Source organism: Cibotium barometz, chromosome 52 (genome assembly GCF_041138505.1).
Source record: "Cibotium barometz isolate CiBa-2024 chromosome 52, ASM4113850v1, whole genome shotgun sequence".
In the NCBI taxonomy this organism is placed as follows: Eukaryota; Viridiplantae; Streptophyta; class Polypodiopsida; order Cyatheales; family Cibotiaceae; genus Cibotium; species Cibotium barometz.
The window spans coordinates 37572417-37593711 of record NC_141097.1 but is presented as its reverse complement, the minus strand read 5'-3'; positions in this window follow the sequence as shown (position 1 = coordinate 37593711).

Genomic DNA, 21295 nt, shown 5'->3' with positions numbered 1-21295 from the left:
GTTTGAGCACATGAAGCCAATGGATGTCAGATACCCAGCATGTCATTACACATGTTGGAAGTGTACCATTGGTCATGCATAATAGTCATACAAAGTCTATGTCAGATGTGCTGTATGTGCCTTCGATCACTAAAAGCTTGGCCTCAGTTGGTCAAATGGTAGAACAGGGATTACAGGTTAGATTCAATGAGCATGGATGCTTCGTTGAAGATTTTAAACATGGATGTAGAGTGATTGCTAAAGGCAAGAAAGAAGGAAGATTGTTTAAGCTGGATGCTGGAATTCCTGAGCTAAAATCAGCCATGTTCTCAAAGAGCAGGAATGTGGTACAGGACATTGGCATGTCAATATACAGAGATTAAAGAACATGCAAACAAGAGGCATTGTCAATGGATTGCCTAGGTTCAAATATGATGGACATATGCATGTTTGTGAAGCCTAACAGTTTGTGAAGCAGGCAAGGTTGAGGTTCCCTAGAGAAGGAATATGAGTAACAGGCCACTTGAGATCGTGCATAGTGATGTATGGGGTCCTCCACAAAACCCATCTATCAAAGGCAGTTAATACTATGTTACATTCATTGATGACTTTAGCAGGATGACATGGATATACTTTCTGAAAGAGAAGAGTGAAGTGTTGCAAAAATTCATGGATTTCAAAGCTTTTGCAGAAAAGCAGTATGGCTGTTGGATTAAATGTCTGAGGACAGATGGAGGTGGTGAATACACCTCAAAAGCTTTTGAGCATTTCTTGAGAAAGCATGGAATAAGAAGACAGTTGACATGCAGGTATACACCTCAGCAGAATGGTGTGGCTGAGAGAAAGAATAGAGTTATATGTGAAGTGGCAAGGGCAATGCTTAATGAAAAGAGCATGCCAGATTACTATTGGGCAAAAGCATGTGCTACTGCAGTTTATATATTGAACAAAACACCTACAGCAGACATTCATGGAAGCACGCCAGAGATGCGGCTCACAGGTTACAGGCCAGACATTGGACATCTTAAAGTTTTTGGATGCATAGCTTATGTGCATGTGCCTGATGAAAGAAGAAGGAAGTTGGATCCTAAAGCAGAGAAATGTGTATTTGTTGGATATGCACAGGATCGAAAGGCATACAAATGTTATAACCCTCAAACTAGACAAGTGGTCATCTCACGAGATGTGGTGTTTGATGAGCTTGCTAGTTGGTACAAAGCAAAAGATGAGGGTGTTATTGAGTCACTTGAGGCAGATGTGCCTGTGAACTTGCCATCACAAGCAAGTTCTAGTTCTACTACTATGTCTGGGCCAGCAGAGCAGAAGCTGAGAGTAGCAGTGTACGTCCATGGTCAGGACGTCTGAGGTATGAGAGTGTGAGCACTGGGAGTAGTGCTAGGAGTAGTGCTATGGATAAAGGCAAAAAGAAAGTCGAAGGAATTGGAATCACAGGATATGAGTCATCTAGTTCTGAGAGTTTGGATGAGGAGCTTGGCATACCTGTTTTACACACACCTGGTGCTAGACAGGATAGATATGTGCCACCACATGCTAGAGTTACAGGTGTACAGAGTGACCCGCAGGCATTGCGGAGATCCCAGAGAGTCAGATATCCTGTTGAAGACAGATTGACATATAGAGATTTTGCTATGCACTATGCATACATGACATCTATGGTGAAGCATGTGGAACCTACATGCTATACAGAGGCTATTGGAGAACATGTATGGGAAAAAGCAATGGATGTGGAGATGGACGCATTGGTCCATAATGATACATGGGACTTGGTTGCACTACCAAAGGACAAGAATGTTATTGGATGTAAATGGGTTTACAAAGTGAAGTGCAAATCTGATGGTTCTATTGAGAGACATAAAGCAAGGTTGGTAGCAAAGGGTTATGCACCAAGGATTGGATTATGATGAGACGTTTAGTCTAGTGTCTAAGATGGGCATAGTGAGAGCAGTCATTGCTATGGCTGCAGCTAATGGTTGGAAAATGCATCAGATGGATGTTAAGAATGCATTTCTAAATGGAGATCTACAAGAGGAAGTATACATGGCACAGCCAGAAGGGTATGTACACCCTAGATATCCCACTCACGTATGCAGGTTGAAAAAGGCATTGTATGGTCTGAAGCAAGCACCACGTGCTTGGAGTGATAAGATGAGCAGATATCTTATCTCACTTGGTTTTCAGATTTCTACAGCAGATTCTTCACTGTATGTGAAGAAGACACAGCATGGGATTGTTTTACTAGTCATCTATGTGGATGACTTGATTATTACAGGTGATCATAGTGCAGATGTGATGCATGTCAAGAAAGCTTTGAGTGGGCAATTTGACATGAAAGATCTTGGTGAGTTGAGATACTTCCTTGGAATTGAAGTGGTGAAAGATCATGCAGGTACTTGGTTAGTATAGCGCCAATATGCATTGGATATGTTGGCAAAGTATGGCATGACAGGGTGTAAGCCTATGAGTACACCATTGGAGCAAAATGTAAAGTTGCGGGCTGATTATGGAATTGGATGATCCTTCTATGTACAGGAAGATGGTTGGTAGTCTCATATACATGACTATCACATGCCCGAATTTGAGTTATGCAGTGGGGCTAGTTAGCCAGTTTATGCAGAGCCCCAGGAAACCACATTTGGATGCAGTGAGACGCATCATGAGATATGTGAAGACCACAGCACATTATGGTCTATTTTATGAGAGTGGTAAAAGCTTGGACATACATGGCTACACAGATGCTGATTGGGCAGGTAGCGCATATGACAGGAGGTCTACTAGTGGATATGCTAAAGCTTGGACATACATGGCTACACAGATGCTGATTGGGCAGGTAGCACATATGACAAGAGGTCTACTAGTGGATATGCTTTTACACTTGGAAGTGCCGTGGTGAGTTGGAGTAGCAAAAAGCAACCTACAGTTACTTTATCCAGTACAGAGGCTGAGTACAGAGGAGCAGCCATTGCTACTTGTGAGGCTGTATGGTTAAAGAGTCTCTTGGCAGATTTATGTGAGCCTCTTGATGGGAAAGTTGTCATTCATTGTGACAACATGAGCAGTATACAGTTGGCAAAGAATCCAGTGTTTCATGCGAGGACCAAACACATAGAGGTCCATTATCACTTTGTCAGAGAGAAGGTGCTGGATGGTACAGTTGATCTTCACTATGTGAAGACTGATGAGCAGGTGGCAGACATCTTTACGAAGCCACTTAGCAGGGAGAAGTTTGAGTACTTCCGGACTATGTTGGGAGTACATGGGATGAGCTTTAGGGGGAGTGTTGAGAGTCTTGATATCCCAAGCTCATCTATATCTTCATCGGCAGCACATCATGAGCTTGAGAGGGGCTGTTGAGATTCAAGCTCGATGTCAGTGTGAGCCAGCTATGCTATGTGCTGGCAGATTAGGTAGGAACATGTGTGAGACATAAATGACCGCGTGTCCAGCTGGTCATAGTGTGTGGACATTAGCTAGGGTTAGTAGAGTGTGGACACAACTCATTGTGTGTTGTGTGGATTATGGATTAGTGCATTATGCTTTGTGTGAGAGTGGACATGGCTTCCCTCTATGGTTAGGGTTTGTAATATACTTTAGGGTTTGCTCCTGTGTGTGTGTCTCCTCCCCCTCTATCGATCTTTCAACACATCCTAGCCCAATCGCATTAAACTGGGGTCTTGCTATGTACATGTTTTGTTTGAGTAAATGAGTGGTTAGCCAAGGATTGGCAATATATGCAAAGAGGAGTAAGTTACTTCCAGGCAAGGAAAGGCTCAACCACCTAATGGCTCATGGAGGATGTGCAGAGTACAGAGCACATGCAGAATACAGAGGACATGAGTGTCTAAGGGTATCTGACCATGATGAGGTTAACCGTAGTTGTAAATGTCTCCCAAGCAAGTGGAGGACCGGAAACCTCCCCATAATCATGATTATTGGACCTCCACCTTGTCGTGTAAGTGGGTACAAACCCTAGAAGTTTTTGATTAAGAACGCGACACTATGGACACTGGAAGAGCTTGAAGAGCAAATTCTTTGGGAATCACTCAAAGGTTATTTCTCTTATGTGAGAAAGTTTGTGCTTGAGATGTGGATGCAACATTACAAGACTCGTAATATATTATAAAATTATTGTAAAATAAACCAAGGGACGTGTTCTCTTGGGGGGGAATAATCATTCTGAAGTGATCGGTTTGAGGCAACTAGGCATTCCCCCACCCAAAGAGACCAACTCTTAAGTATTTACGAAGTTGGGGCAACTACCTATGATGGTTAACCCATCACAAGGTAGAGTGAGGGTTGTAAACCCAAGCTTGGGTTGTAAACCCAAGCTTGATAGGTTTCATGTTAGTGCAGGTGACACATCACAAGGTAGGGTGAGGGTTCCTTTTGGGATTGCAAACCAAAGCTTGATAGGTTTCATGTTAGTGCACGTTAGTGAGGGGACATTTCACCTTACTAATAGGTGATAATTTATTGCACGACCGTTGTAATGCCTAGATAGTATGTAACTCGGTGTGCCAAGGCATGCTTTTCTAGACTATGTTGTAATTTAACTTTATGATTATAATTTATTATTATTTTAAATGATTTGTTGGCATTAAGGGATAAAAGAACCAATGAAAGGAATTAAATTAAGGAACTCTGTTATGTGATGCATTTGGTACACCAACAATGTGCTTGGGAATTAAAAACCTCATAGTTGATGACCGTATCCTGAATCTGGAAAGTGGGAGGTAGGGTGGACCCGACTAGTTAGGTACTTTCTAAAGAAAAAAAATATAGGTAAATATTAGGTAAGACACCCCTAAGACCATGAATGTATTCATATATTAGATAGTCAAGGATTGGCTCCTCCCGATTAGGTGATCTTCATAGAAAGTTGGGATGTTACTTACCAGAGTGAGATCCCTCCCTATCTCGAAAGAAGGAAGGGTATGAGAGGTATCTTACAGGTGGTATCAGAGCCACATTAAGAGTAGAGAGATAATTTATTTTTTACAATTAAATTACAGGTGCAATCCCAAATGAGTATTGATCAAATAGTAGAAATACTAAAATTAACCTCTGACTACTTAGCGTTCAAACCAATTAACGAATGGAGAGCTTGGGCAAGTTACTTTTTAGACTTCTATCGACCAACATCACAGATGAAGTTTCTTCAATTTCCCTCCACTCATGAATGTATATTCACTATAGTAGATTCAAACTTATAGATGTGCCGAGCTATGCATCCTTCAGATTTTAGAGAGAAGCTTAGGGTACTAAAATATTTCATATTCTCTGGGACTCTTTTCCCAGATCAAGTTGTAATTCTGAATGGGGAGACTCGTTACGCATCCCAACACATCTACGATTAGATCACTCAATTCATCCCTAAGTGTAGGATTCATTGTTGTGGTAGGTTTCACCCAGGATTTTGTGGGATCACTGATTCCACAAAAATCTATGCCTTAGATCTTACCAACCAACCTCCCAAGTTTTTCCTAGGGATAAACAATCTCTGAGAAAGTATTATAAATAAGCATATGCAATCTTGTTCACAAAATGTAAAAAAAGTGACCATTATCTTTTTCACCTCTTGAGTTTTCCTCAAATTTGGCGCTAATGCATGCTCTCTTTTTTTTTCATGGCAAACAACAAGATGACGAAGCTGAAAGGAAATTCCTACTTAAGCAGTTGAAACCCTCTTCCTTCTCAAGAGAAGGAAAATATGTTGTTATAGATGCACAGAGGCATGTATAGAGTCCATGACCGACGATTTCTCTCTTGTTTGGTACTAATAAAGCCAACCAATCTATGGTGGCATGTTTTTGACTAATTGATGATGCTAAGCTATGGTGGAAGGAGTGGTGTAGAGAAAAGGATGTCTAAGAAAGCTCTATCACCTATAGGAACAAATCAAGGGAGCTATTAAGGAGAGGTACTTGCCTTTACACTTTAAACCCTAAAAAGATAAATGAGTTTTATAGCCTGACCCAAAAGAACTCCGCGGTGGATGCTTACTACTCCCAATTTGTTAGGCCCAAGAAGTATGCTCCAACTATGACCTTGGCTCAATCCATTAGCCAATTTGTACAAGGCTTAAGCCCTCTCCTCAACCATCGTCTAGAATCCATGCAGTCGACTAGCTTTTAGGATGTGATTTTTTGAGCTAAACCTTTAGAAGATGAGTTGAAGGATAGAAATAGCAACAACTTTAGGAAAAGACCTTACCTTGAATCGTCCAATGATGCAGGGTGACCTTCTGGATTACCCTTCAATCAACTGCCATTTAGTGGTCAAATTTCATGGCCATTGTTGCCTCGCTCACAAAAACCTTACACAATGACCTAGCATGGCAGAGAGGAATGACTACAATTGCCACCAACCAAGTCACCGACATGTTAATGCCCTCTTCTACCCAAGGTTGTTAACCTTTCAAGATTACCTCCTCTAAACTTTCCCAAGAACCCACAAACTGATCCTAGGAGAAGATCTGCTTCCATTCACCAACCCAGTCAAGTAAGAAATGGAGTTCACAGCCCCAAAGGTGGGTATCATTGAAGAGGTTGTGGAAGAGGAAGAGATGCTATGATCCAAGCTAAAGAAAAAACCCTTGAAGATGAAGAGGAGGATAGAGCCTAGGTTCGTGTTGAAAGAGCACCAAGGTGAAAATAAACAATTTTCAGTGATCCAGACACCAGCATCATATCATGGTAAACATTTTAAATTGTTGATTGATTATAGAAGTAATCATTCATTTCCTTTACCAAAGTGCATCAGACAATTAGGTCTTAATAAAAACCATCCAAGAAAATGGCATCGAGCTAGCTAGTGGCAAGGAAGTAATTTACCAATATACCATAGGAGATCTAGAGTTTGATAAAACCCACATGGCATCGAGCTAGATAATGACAAGGAAGTACTTTCCCAATATACCATAGGAGATATAGAGTTTGATCTTATTGGCAAACTAACGAGTTGCTATTTCCATATGATGCCCCTGGATATTCATTTCTTGGAATGGATTGGCTAAAAGAATAAAAGCCCACCATCCACTGTGAGAATGGAGAAATCTCATTTAAGGATGTCAAAAATGAAGAAGTAGTGGCTTCAGGGAGGACTGGTAGACCCAGCTTACAGCTAGTCAAGGACAGTAAGTTACTAATGGGTATCAGGAAGAATCAAAGGATGTTTGTTGTAAAACTCAACAAGGTAGATAAAGATACTATAGGGAGTAAACCTGAGTGGATATAAGACTACAAAGATCTCTTCCCAAAGGAACTTACCTAGATGCCCACAAAGGGAAATTTACCATGAGATTGAGCTTATTCATGGAGCACAACCTGTGGCAAAAAGGGTATATAAAATGTTAGTTCCAGAGTCAATAGAACTCAAGGAATAACTTTGGCCGATGTTAGAGAAAGCGTTCATCAAACCAAGTGTATTGCCTTGGGGAGCTTCGGTCCTATTTCAAAAGAAGAAGGATGGAACCTTACGATTATGCATTGACTATAGGGGTCTAAATTAACTCTCTAAAAAATACGTATTCAATCCCTAAGATTGTCAAACTTTTAGATCGATTTCACGAAGACCAAGTCTTCACCAAGATTGATTTAAAGTGTGGTTATTATCAGATTAGATTCAAGGAGGAGGAAAGACACCCCAAAGATAACATTCAACTCCATATATGGGCATTTTGAATACACCGTGATGATGACATTTGGGTTAACTAATTCCCTAGCAACTTGCAATAGGCTCATGCAAGATATATTCAAGAAGCATCTAGATAAATTACCTTGGTGTTCTTTGACTCACAAAATTTTGGTCTCAGATTTAGGAAGGGCATATCTTGTATACATGCTCCGAATACCTAGAGTCTCATAACCTCTGTGCTAGAGAAAAGGAAGGTCCAAAGATAAATCTCGACATTAGCATGCCTAGGAAATCTATAGACACCTGCACTAGCTTGATATTGTCAAGGGATTTGACCAACCCTTGCATTGGCACAACAATTGGAGCACGGACCCCTATCCTTCTGAGTTGGGTCAGGACTCAAAGGATTGTAATGAAGCAACAACCTTTAGATTAGGTCTAGGACCATGGTTATGGGATCAGGTATAAAAGGGGCTCATGGGTTGTCATTTGTACCTTTTATGAACTTTTATGATCTTTGGACATTATCTCTCTTGGACATTTGTATGTCCTTGGAGCCTTTGGCTAGCATAGGCTTATAGAAGGATATTTCCATCCTCTCGCTGCTGAGAGGTTAACTCACTTAGGCATCATGGCTCTTTGTATGAGATTATCTCCTTAATCTTGCATTAATCCATGTGGTGATTATCCCATATCTCAGCTTTATTATTAGTTCATTCCAATTGGTACTAGAGCTCTTGGCTCAATTTGAGCAAATTTCTATAGAATGCAAGAGTTCTTGATTTTCTTGAAAACCTTGTTACATGAATGAAGTGCTTCAAGCTTATTATACATGGATTAGTGGTGGGCATAAAGATCATGGAACTTGACCAAGATTTGATGTCATTTTGGGAGAAATTGCATCAATTTTGGAGAAATTTTGATGACCGAGCACATTTTGGATCAAAATTTGATTAGGACAGGCAAGATTTTGAGGTGCGGACTTGCAAAAGAAAAATACATCTTTCTCCCCCTCTTATAAATGGAAGATTGGTGGAGATGGAGACTTGGAGCAACCATGAAGTAACATGGTGGCTAAATAAGCATCGAGAGACTTAGCAGGTTGTAGAAGGCACAACCGAGAGGATAACAAAGATAAATCTGTGTGAATGGGATCTGCTAGCAATTGTCACCTATTAATGGAGGCATTTGCAAACCCTAAACCAACTCTTTGTTAGCATTAAGCATTTGGGAGGGAAATTATACTATGGATCTTCGCAAGAGAAGGGTGAACGGTTGATGCTAACAAGAGATTGAAGCTCAAAAACGACCGTCGGCTTTGGTGTTTTCTCCAACCCTAATCACGCTTATTTATTTTGCATTAACCATTTCATCATACCTTCTTGAGCTTGAATTTTGCTTATCTCATGCTTTCTTACAAGATTTGAGAAATTTCTTGAGATCTAGGATTTCTCACCAAATTAGGGTTTTTGGGGGAGTTTTGTCAAAATTTGATTCCATAATCTTCTTCCTTATGCTTCCTCCTACTCACTCATGCATTGGTTAACTCTCAAACCATGGGATTAGGGTTTCCTGACCTTTTTTTTCCAATTTCGGGGTTTTTCCAAAATTAGGATTTGCTCTTACAATTTCATAAAATTGGCAATGTTTTGCCCCTTGTGTAGTGTTCTCTTGTCTTACGTGCTCTCTTGAAGATCGTTTCTACCATGTGTGGGTGGAACAATAGAGAGCAGATGGAAGGGAACATGGGCACTTCAAAGAGTAGTGACAAGCACAACATACCCTGTGTAGTGTTCTCTTGTCCTACGTGCTCTCTTGAAGATTGTTTCTACCATGTGTGGGTGGAACAATAGAGAGAAGATGGAAGGGAACATGAGCACTTGAGAGGGTAGTGTGAGTTGGTGGCCGAAATGCCTACAAACTATTGGTGGCCGAAATGCCTATAAACTATGTGTAGCAGAAATGCTTATGGAACACCAGGCTATCTATGCCTGCGCGAGTGATTGTTTTATCTTGTTACTTGAGCCCACCTCTCATCCAAAGTGTGTGGTCAGAGTACCAAAATGGAGTGCAAGTGGTAAAGTGGACATGATACCTGGTTGGCAAGGGACTTATGTGTACGCCAAGGGTCATGTGGATTGGCACACTGCTCATAGATGCCACCCTTATTGCATTCTTGATAAGACATTAGGGTTTCTTGGCTACTTTGGAAATTTGGGATTTCTTACCAAAATTAGAGTCTCCACCTAAAATTTTTGAGGTCCAAGGTGTAACTTCTTTTCCCCACGTTCTCCTCTATCCATACATGCCACCCTTGCTACATTCTTGAAGGGAAATTAGGGTTTCTTGGCAACTTTGTTGTTTTTGGGAAATTTTTGCAAATCAGGGTTTATGGCATTCATTTAATAAAATTTATCATTGCCAATATCCTTCTACACTATCTCAATACCCCATTCTACTAGCGCATAAGCAAACTTTGAAGATCTTGAAACTTTGTTTCTTCATAAAGCATGTGTTTTAAGCTCCTATGAACCCTTTCCCTCCCTTATGTTCAAGAATTTCAATCCATTTCATGGGGAAATAAAGGTTTTGTCAAAATTAAGGTTTTGGAATGATTGGGATTGAACTCTCTTCATAAGTGTGTCAATCATGCTTTCTCATACCATAATTCACCCTTATATCCACAAACTTCATTGTATCACACACTAATTAGGGTTTCTCAAAAATCAAGGTTTCGATGCTGCATTGATTCCTTGCATTACACTCTCACCCTAATGTGGCAATTGAGTTTGGTGGTGTGTGGCAATATGGGAGATTGATCTTGTGGAAAGAATACTGTGAATCGTCACTTGGCATGAGTCATGCTAAGATTGGGACTGTAAGCTCCTATACATTACTCTCTTTACATTTCTAGCATTTCCATTGTGCAGTCTCAATTCAAATAAGCACTAGTATATCTAGCATGTGGAGAGGGTACCCTTGGCATTGGTTGAGAGGCCAAGGGGGAGCATGCTTGAACTCTCCTTGTCCTAAGTGCTTTTGGAAAAGTAGCACAAGGAGGGAGATTATGTACATGGTGATCAAGACATGGCCTCAACCCTTGCCATTGGATTCCAAAATTTGGTAAGGGGGTGAGAAAGCTTGGCTAGGAAATTGGCAAAGTAAAATCTCTTCATTGACTTGCTACATCGAATCAAATCAGCAATAGTTATATGTATACAAGTGGCAATGAATTGAAATGCAATTGACAAATCAATGGGGTTTTATAAGGATGCATAGTTGGCATTATTGGGCACATTGATATTAGATATAGTGATTGAGATTGGCTCATAAATGCACTAAGGTCATGCCAAAATTTTTCCAAAGTCTAGTCAAAATGCCTTGGATGGATGCAATTTGGATGCATTATGATGCTTTAGATATGCCGGGATGCATACATGCAGTGGTTTGCAAGTTGGTTGCTTACATGTTAACAATTTGACATAATCTATAGTTTTTAGAAAAGTGTTATTCGATCTGGGAGATTTTGGACTAAACCTGAATTGAATATTAGGACATATTCCACACCATTAAGGATTCCCATAGAGCCCTCAACTACCCCGTTTTGTTTTCAAGTTAATGAGCTATGCCCGTTTCTCTACCGCATACCATGTTTGGACAAAATTTGAGCCAAGTCTCATATCATAAATTTGACTTCACCATTGCATTCTCCACTAGGCAAATACCTTAACCACAAGGCTTTAACTCGTTTGGAGCATTGGAGTACACGCGGTGCACCAGGCTAGCACTATTTGACTGTAGGAAAAAGTCAAAACAATGTCATTTAGAGGGTTGATTAAACCAAAATTAACATCATACCCCTTAGGTGGGTAGTGCCCATAAGAGCACCTCTATAAGTTCGCAAGCCATTTCAAATGACAATTGCTTGTGAGTAAACTTGATTTTAAGCCACTCATGGTAGATGGATTGGATATCATTAACCAAACCTTGACTTCAAAGTTTGAATCTATGGCTACCAAGATGGAAGCTATTGAAGATCAATCAGTTGGGTCAATCCATGAATCAACACAATGAAGAAGCTATTGAGGATAGAATTGGTGGGATTCATGGGGTGTGTAAGGTCCTTGCCCTAGGTGGGCCAAGGGGATCCTTTTGATAGGTAGCTAAATCCCCTTGTCTCTGATTAACAACACTTCGATCTCTAAAAAATACAAGGATACAAGCAAACGGAGGGACCGAACTCTATCTTACAAGGGAAACATAGTCATTCTGACAGGAATCTATTCCTATGATCAACAACACTCAATGTACGTGATTGAGGATGGAACAAGTCCGCATTTGGTTCATAGAAGCCAATGCCTTTTTCCTCCTCTCTAAGAGGCATGGCCATTGGCTCATTCCCCTAAAACGGAACTTGTTCGCGGGACCTATTCTTACTTTGGATCATAATAAATAAATTTGTTGAAAAGTTACCTAATTCATCGGTCCACCCATCCAAGGATGGTGCCATCGTCGGGCGGCATCCATCCACCCACTCACCCATTCATTTTTGTTATCTAATTAGGTCCTACCACACTATGAAACATATAAAAATAGGTTCCTTAATTAAAGAAGTTCCACAATGTTCCGTAAAACAGCCTTTGAAAATAACAATATTTACATCAAATAGTTCTTACAGCAAAATGTTCACAAAAGAGACCTTGAAACCGGCTCAGCCAGCCAAATCTAGACTTCCATATCCATTTCCATAGACATATCCAAACGAAAACCAAACCAAAACCACCGATATACCTCATGGACCATGCTCCCTCATTGTCGACCAGTTGGCGAGGGGGCCCAACCGGCCTATCACTCCCATAGGTCCTACTGCTTGTACCAACACCTCTTGCTCCTCAGAGGGGATGTCTACTCATGAGGTGAACTAATTCACTGCACTAGCCTGGGCCCACAGAACTAGACAACATTCATAATCACATGTCCTTGCGGGGTGGAAATCTGATTCCCAGTGGAATAGGAGGGGATTGCCTTGGGCTGACTCCTCGGCTTGCTATTGCTTCGCTTGCTTACTATGCAAGCAAAAGTGGATTTCGCTAAGTACTTAAGGGCATATACAAGGACAAAAGTGGCAATTCTCCATATTGGAGCCTTAGTCCTTTTGTCTACTTAACTTAGAAGGGAGGTGTGATGCTTTTACAATGCTAATCGTAATCGTTATAGGTTTAACCAATAGGAATGTAATCTTGAGAAGCCTAAAAATCTTAACTTTATGACCTAAAGGAAGAAGTTTCTCATATTTAAGAGAATTAAAAATATGACCAACTTGGTTGTCGTTTGCATGAGGATTAGTCATCGAAGGGGCAAAATCATTTTCATGAATGCGTGCTATCATTTCCACCTTGAATGACGCACGGTTCTTAATTCGGTGGCATTTTGGTGCCATAGCAAAGCCCTTATTAACGAGAATAGAAAGAGAGGGGTGGATATGAAACGTTAGAGATCACTAGGAGAGAGAGAGAGAGAGAGAGAGAGAGAGAGAGAGAGAGAGAGAGAGAGAGAGAGAGAGAGAGAGAGAGAGAGAATTCTAATGAATTAAATGGATCTAGAAATAAACATCGTTTGGGCTTCCCCAAGAGCTTGTCTGAAATCCTAAAGAGAGAAGGCTTAAGCTCACCTTTAAGTCTATTCACATCGCCGGGGGGGGGGGGGGGGGTGCTTTTGGAGAGGGTGTCCTTAGTTTGAGGGCTCACAAGAGAGAGTGAGGCTTGGGTATGTCTAGCCTTGGCATGGAGAGGCTAAGAGAGTGACTTTAATTCTATTCACACACGGGGGAGGAGAAGAGTGTAGGACATGTCCTAGAGAGCTAGAGCCTAGCCTCTACGTGGGTGCTTACCTTCCAGATGGGGAGGGGGGGAGGGGAGGGGGTGTATGCGCATCGGTAGGTGTGGGGGAGGGGAGAGAGCACCACATGTCTAAGAGGTGTCTAGAAGGTGTGTACATAGGGGGGAGAGGTGGCAAGGGGAGGGAGTACATGCACCATCTATCCAAGAAGGGTCTAGAGAGGGGCTGAAGGTGGCAAGGGGTACCTGTAGGGAGGCATGCCCTGCGGGAGGATGGCGGGCATTGTGTCCGGGGCGGTTCGGCAATGCCTGTGAATCTGGGTTGTAGCGGTTGATGTAGATACGTGCATATGCATAATTGGTGAGAAATGAGCTCTCAGGTGTTTGGGGAAGGTGTTCATAGGCATCGTATGTCACTTGGTGGGGGTCGTGGGGTGGCGGGGCCCACCACCGTGTGCCCGTGGTTGTCCATCGGGTTGTCAAGATTTTTTTCAAGAAATTATTTGGGATTGCCTCGGGATCCCGTGGGCCCTTTCCGTCCGTCTTTTGGACGTATGGAATGCTGCTAATTTTGGTTTGAAGCCGCCAGATTTCAAAACTTCACGGGTCCATTCAGACTACGGTTACTCATTCCAATCTCAGAAAAATTTCCTTACCCAAGATATTGTCGTGTTTAAGATTTCAAATTTGAATTCAGTTTTCTCATTTCCTGAGGAGAAAGTGCTTAATTTGCAATCACCTCTCAAAATAGTAGCTTCCCAAGGATAAAAAATAGATGCAACGAAATGCAACCATAATGAACTAGTTGAACTATACTTGCATGGGATATGCCAAAATGTGCTATATTTACAATGGATATGTTACATCCTTCCCTCCTTAAAAACAATCAAGATGTCATCATCTCGATATAAAATCTGGGTAATCTTTTAAGAGCAATGATGTTACACAACTACGTGGAGGGTGGCTTGCTCTTCTTCTTCCATTTCTAAGGTCGGTTCACCAATCATGGCACAAGTGTGAGAAACTAGTCCACGACCTTTACCACGTCCATCACCACCACTTTGTCTGGCTTGGCGGTTGGGGGCTCCACAGCCCTAGTTTACTTGGCCACCTTGTGGAATAGCGCTAGGATTAAAAGAGGGTCTTGCCAATTTGGGGCATTCAACTCTAAAGTGGCTAGCTTTATTATGATAAAAACACCTTTGGTTCCCATAGGGCTCCATGGTAGGAATAACAGAAGTATGGGGGACAAAGTTTTTGGGGTGCTAATCCCAAGTGTTATTGTGACGGTTTGGCTAGAAATTCCTTTGGAAGCAAAGCTGCTTGAGGCTAAAGAACTCATTCATCATAATGGATTCATGAGATGGGGGAAAGTAGCGATCCTTCATAGCTTGTTTAATGGGAACCTTTACTGACCCCCTTGTCTCTACACCATTGTTTCCACACCAAAGTTTAGCATCTCGAGTGAGATAGCGCATAAGCAAACTTTGAAGATCTTGAAACTTTGTTTCTTCATAAAGCATGTGTTTTAAGCTCCTATGAACCCTTTCCCTTCCTTATGTTTAAGAATTTCAATCCATTTCATGGGGAAATAAAGGTTTTGTCAAAATTAAGGTTTTGGAATGATTGGGATTGAACTCTCTTCATAAGTGTGTCAATCATGCTTTCTCATACCATAATTCACCCTTATATCCACAAACTTCATTGTATCACACACTAATTAGTTTTTCTCAAAAATCAAGGTTTCTTGAGTGCATTCGGTGCTGCATTGATTCCTTGCATTACACTCTCACCCTAATGTGGCGATTGAGTTTGGTGGTGTCTGGCAAAATGGGAGATTGATCTTGTGGAAAGAATACTGTGAATCGTAACTTGGCATGAGTCATGCTAAGATTGGGACTGTAAGCTCCTATACATTATTCTCTTTACATTTCTAGCATTTCCATTGTGCAGTCTCAATTCAAATAAGCACTAGTATATCTAGCATGTGGAGAGGGTACCCTTGGCATTGGTTGAGAGGCCAAGGGGGAGCATGCTTGAACTCTCCTTGTCCTAAGTGCTTTTGGAAAAGTAGCACAAGGAGGGAGATTATGTACATGGTGATCAAGACATGGCCTCAACCGTTGCCATTGGATTCCAAAATTTGGTAAGGGGGTGAGAAAGCTTGGCTAGAAAACTGGCAAAGTAAAATCTCTTCATTGACTTGCTACATCGAATCAAATCAGCAATAGTTATATGTATACAAGTGGCAATGAATTGAAATGCAATTGACAAATCAATGGGGTTTTATAAGGAGGCATAGTTGGCATTATTGGGCACATTGATATTAGATATAGTGATTGAGATTGGCTCATAAATGCACTAAGGTCATGCCAAAATTTTTCCAAAGTCTAGTCAAAATGCCTTGGATGGATGCGATTTGGATGCATTATGATGCTTTAGATATGCCGGGATGCATACATGCAGTGGTTTGCAAGTTGGTTGCTTACATGTTAACAATTTGACATAATCTATAGTTTTTAGAAAAGTGTGATTCGATCTGGGAGATTTTGGACTAAACCTGAATTGAATATTAGGATTTATTCCACACCATTAAGGATTCCCATAGAGCCCTCAACTACCCCGTTTTGTTTTCAAGTTAATGAGCTATGCCCGTTTCTCTACCGCATACCATGTTTGGACAAAATTTGAGCCAAGTCTCAGATCATAAATTTGACTTCACCATTGCGTTCTCCACTACACAAATACCTTAACCACCAAGCATTAACTCATTTGGAGTATTCGAGTACAAGCGGTGCACCAGGCTATCACTATTTGACTGTAGGAAAATGTCAAAACAATGTCACTTAGAGGGTTGATTAAACCAAAATTAACATCATACCCCTTATCCTAACACCTTCCCATAGAGTCCTAGCACACCGAAATCTGACATCCTATCACAAAATTGCCAGAATAACTTATTATGGCTGCCGATATAAAGCCAAAAGGTAGACCTAGAAAATTATCATTAGCAATGTTGGAGGATATGGAAGGGGAGGAATTGATGGAACACGACACTATGGACACAATGGAAGAGCTTGAAGAGCAAATTCTTTGGGAATCACTTTAAAAATTCCTCTTAATCCATGGGTCAAACTTCAAAGGGAGTTGAAGAGGATGCTAAGGTGGGTAGTGCCCATAAGAGCACCTCTATAAGTTCGCTAGCCATTTCAAATGACAATTGCTTGTGAGTAAACTTGATTTTAAGCCACTCATGGTAGATAGATTGGATATCATTAACCAAACCTTGACTTCAAAGTTTGAATCTATGGCTACCAAGATGGAAGCTATTGAAGATCAATCAGTTGGGTCAATCCATGAATCAACACAATGAAGAAGCTATTGAGGATAGAATTGGTGGGATTCATGGGGTGTGTAAGGTCCCTGCCCTAGGTGGGCCAAGGGGATCCTTTTGATAGGTAGCTATATCCCCTTGTCTCTGATTAACAACACTTCGATCTCTAAAAAATACAAGGATACAAGCAAATGGAGGGACCGAACTCTATCTTACAAGGGAAACATAGTCATTCTGACAGGAATCTATTCCTATGATCAACAACACTCAATGTACGTGATCGAGGATGGAACAAGTCCGCATTTGCTTCATAGAAGCCAATGCCTTTTTCCTCCTCTCTAAGAGGCATGGCCGTTGGCTCATTCCCCTAAAACGGAACTTGTTCGCGTGACCTATTCTTACTTTGGATCATAGTAAATAAATTTGTTGAAAAGTTACCTAATTCATCGGTCCACCCATCCAAGGATGGTGCCATCGTCGGGCGGCATCCATCCAGCCACTCACCCATTCATTTTGTTATCTAATTAGGTCCTACCACACTATGAAACATATAAAAATAGGTTCCTTAATTAAAGAAGTTCCACAATGTTCCATAAAATAGCCTTTGAAAATAACAATATTTACATCAAATAGTTCTTACAGCAAAATGTTCACAAAAGAGACCTTGAAACCAGCTCAGCCAGCCAAATCTAGGCTTTCATATCCATTTCCATAGACATATCCAAACGAAAACCAAACCGAAACCGCCGATATACCTCACAGACCATGCTTCCTCATTGTCGACCAGTTTGGCGAGGGGGCCCAACCGGCCTATCACTCCCATAGGTCCTACTGCTTGTACCAAAACCTCTTGCTCCTCAGAGGGGATGTCTACTCATGAGTTGAGCTAATTCACTGCACTAGCCTAGGCCCACAGAACTAGACAACATTCATAATCACATGTCCTTGCGGGGTGGAAATCTGATTCCCAGTGGAATAGGAGGGGATTGCCTTGGGCCGACTCCCCGGCTTGCTATTGCTTCGCGTGCTTACTATGCAAGCAAAAGTGGAGTTGGCTAAGTACTTAAGGGTATATACAAGGACAAAAGTGGCAATTCTCCATATTGGAGCCTTAGTCCTTTTGTCTACTTAACTTAGAAGGGAGGTGTGATGCTTTTACAATGCTAATCGTAATCGTTATAGGTTTAACCAACAGGAATGTAATCTTGAGAAGCCTAAAAATCTTAACTTTATGACCTAAAGGAAGAAGTTTCTCATATTTAAGAGAATTAAAAATATGACCAACTTGGTTGTCGTTTGCATGAGGATTAGTCATCGAAGGGGCAAAATCATTTTCATGAATGCAAAGCTGCTTGAGGCTAAAGAACTCATTCATCATAATGGATTCATGAGATGGGGGAAAGTAGCGATCCTTCATAGCTTGTTTAATGGGAACCTTTACTAACCCCCTTGTCTCTACACCATTGTTTCCACACCAAAGTTTAGCATCTCGAGTGAGATGAAACCTAGCAAGCATGGATTGATTTCTAGCTTTTGTGCGAGCGGGTGAGAAATAGTCATCCATAGCCTCAATCCAAACTTACGTATCCCTTTCAATTTTTGAGCCTGCCCTATTCAATGAGGGAGGCTGCATTTGTTTGAGAAAGAGCTTCTTCTCTTGTGGGTCTATGTATAATGCATTGGGAGTAAGAAGTTGATGACCCTAGCTATCAATACGAGATTAAGTTTAGAATTATAACACTTAGGCTACCTATTATCAGTCATATAACAATCACAAGAACAATAAGTGCAAGAATTCCAAATCCTTTATTCCAAGCTTTAATATTTACAAGTAAACTAGCTGATTGTTGCAAGGATTGAGTTATACAACTCAATTCTTATTTATGTGTATTGTAGGCTTCTAGTGAAGTTGTGAGGCATTGGCATTGAAAAAGTAAAGGGGATTTGCCAAGGTTTCTAAAACTCCATAAGTCTTTGGCAAGGGAGGCAAACCATGAGCTGAGCTTTGTCTGACAACTACTTTATCGTCGGGAGGCAAAACCATGAGCTAAGCTTTGTCTGACAACTACTCTATTGGGAGGCAAAACCACGATCACTTTGTCATAGACCCATCAATTATATAGTATAAAAGTTCCATTGATGGTTACTCGCAAACATCTCAATATAACAGTTTTGCCTAAGGTCGATGGAAAGATTTCCAACCAAATCTACCCAAATGATGAAGTAGGATGGTTCATGGCACTAGTATTCATCCCTATCCATCCCCTCTCAATGCGAGTGTAGTGAGGAAGGATTAGCTTATCTACGATGTGCACCATGGTGTCGTGGAACTCAAAGTTCAAGGAGTGACAAGCAGCCACCATGAACATGTATTGGAACACCAACAATCAGGAATAGGGATCCATCCTATCCTACATCTAGCCATAACTAAATTAGTCTAATAGGAAACCAAAGAATACAACAATATACAATTTCTTAAACCTAAAGTGTGCTCTAATACCATGTGTAAGGTCCCCGCCCTAGGTGGGGGGCCAAGGGGATCCTTTTGATAGGTAGCTAAATCCCCTTGTCTCCGAATGTTGATGACACCTCGATCTCTTGGAAATACGAGGATAGGAGCAAATGGAGGGACCTAACTATATCTCACAGGGGAAACGTAGTCATTCTAATAGGAATTTATTCCTCTGATCAAATGGCACTCAATGTGCATGATCGAGGATGGAACGAGTCCGCACTTGGTTCATAGAAGCCAACACCTTTTTCCTCCGCTTTACGAGGCATGGCCGGTGTCTCGTTCCCATAGAACCAAACTTGTTTGGGCCCTATTCTTACTTTGGATCGTAATAAATAAATTTGTTGGAAATTTACCCTACTCATTGGGTCCACCCATCTAAGGATGGCATCATCGGGGCATCCATCCCCTCTATGCATGCTCGTCCTTCCTCTTTATTTCAAAGCATGCCCGCCCCCCTCCTCTCCATTTCAAACGAAGCTAGCCAGGTATGAATACACTGTGTTTCAAAACACAATCTGTTTTATGAGCAATGATACTAAAACCTTCAGCCTTAGTAGAACACACCATGTTTCAAAATGTAGTTTATTCTACGAGCATTGAAATCACTACCTTTGTGTGGGATAAATGCTACCTCTATGCATGCTCGTCCTTCCTCTTTATTTCAAAGCATGCCCGCCCCCCTCCTCTCCATTTCAAATCATGCCTACCCCTCCTCTCCATTTCAAATCATGCCTACCCCTCCTCTCCATTTCATACAAAGCCAGCCAGGTATGAATACACTATGTTTTAAAGCACAATCTGTTTTACGAGCAATGATACTAAAACCTTCAGCCTTAGTAGAACACACCATGTTTCAAAATGTAGTTTATTCTACGAGCATTGAAATCACTCCCATGCCACTGTCTATCTAGTGTGTTACTGATATGTATGTCTGCTGTGTGCAAATTGTGTCTGAGCCTTGATTGGACATGCGTTAATTTTCAACAACGTTCATTTTTAGAGCCTTGTGAGGCATGCACTAACAGGTTGATTATGATGTAATGTAATGTGAGGCATGCATTAAGAGGTTGGCAACCCTCCTCCTATGGTAATTACCATACCCCCTCTTAATCCCACTCTTCCTTTGAGCTCATCTACATCCTTTACTATCACCACTACTATACCCTAAGAGCTTGTAAGATTAAGTTTAAGTATATCCCAAAGTGGATTCAGAACCCAAGTACCAACCATACCATTATGATCTTTCCTTCTCTTCTAATTGCACTTCATTATTATCTTGGTATCTAGGCTTGCTTCTCATATCTAATACTTCCAAAGTTTCATCCTAGCACAATCGCATTAAACTAGGGTCTTGCTATGTACATGTTTTGTTTGAGTAAATGAGTGGTTAGCCAATGATTGGCAATATACGCAAAGAGGAGTCAGTTACTTCCAGGCAAGGAAAGGCTCAACCACCTAATGGCTCATGAAGGATGTGCAGAATACAGAGGACATGCAGAATACAGAGGACATGAGTGTCTAAGGGTATCTGACCATGATGAGGTTAACCGTAGTTGTAAATATCTCCCAAGCAAGTGGAGGATCGGCTCACCTCCCCATAATCATGATTATTGGGCCTCCACCTTGTCGTGTAAGTGGGTACAAACCCTAGAAGTTTTTGATTAAGAACACGACACTACGGACACAATGGAAGAGCTTGAAGAGCAAATTCTTTGGGAATCACTCAAAGGTTATTTCTCTTATGTGAAAATGTTTGTGCTTGAGATGTGGATGTAACATTACAAGACCGGTAATATATTATAAAATTGTTGTAAAATAAACTAAGGGACGTGTTCTCTTAGGGATAACCATTCTGAAGTGATCGGTTTGAGGCAACTAGGCATTCCCCCACCCAAAGAGACCAACTCTTAAGTATTTACAAAGTTGGGGCAACTACCTATGATGGTTAACCCATCACAAGGTAGAGTGAGGGTTGTC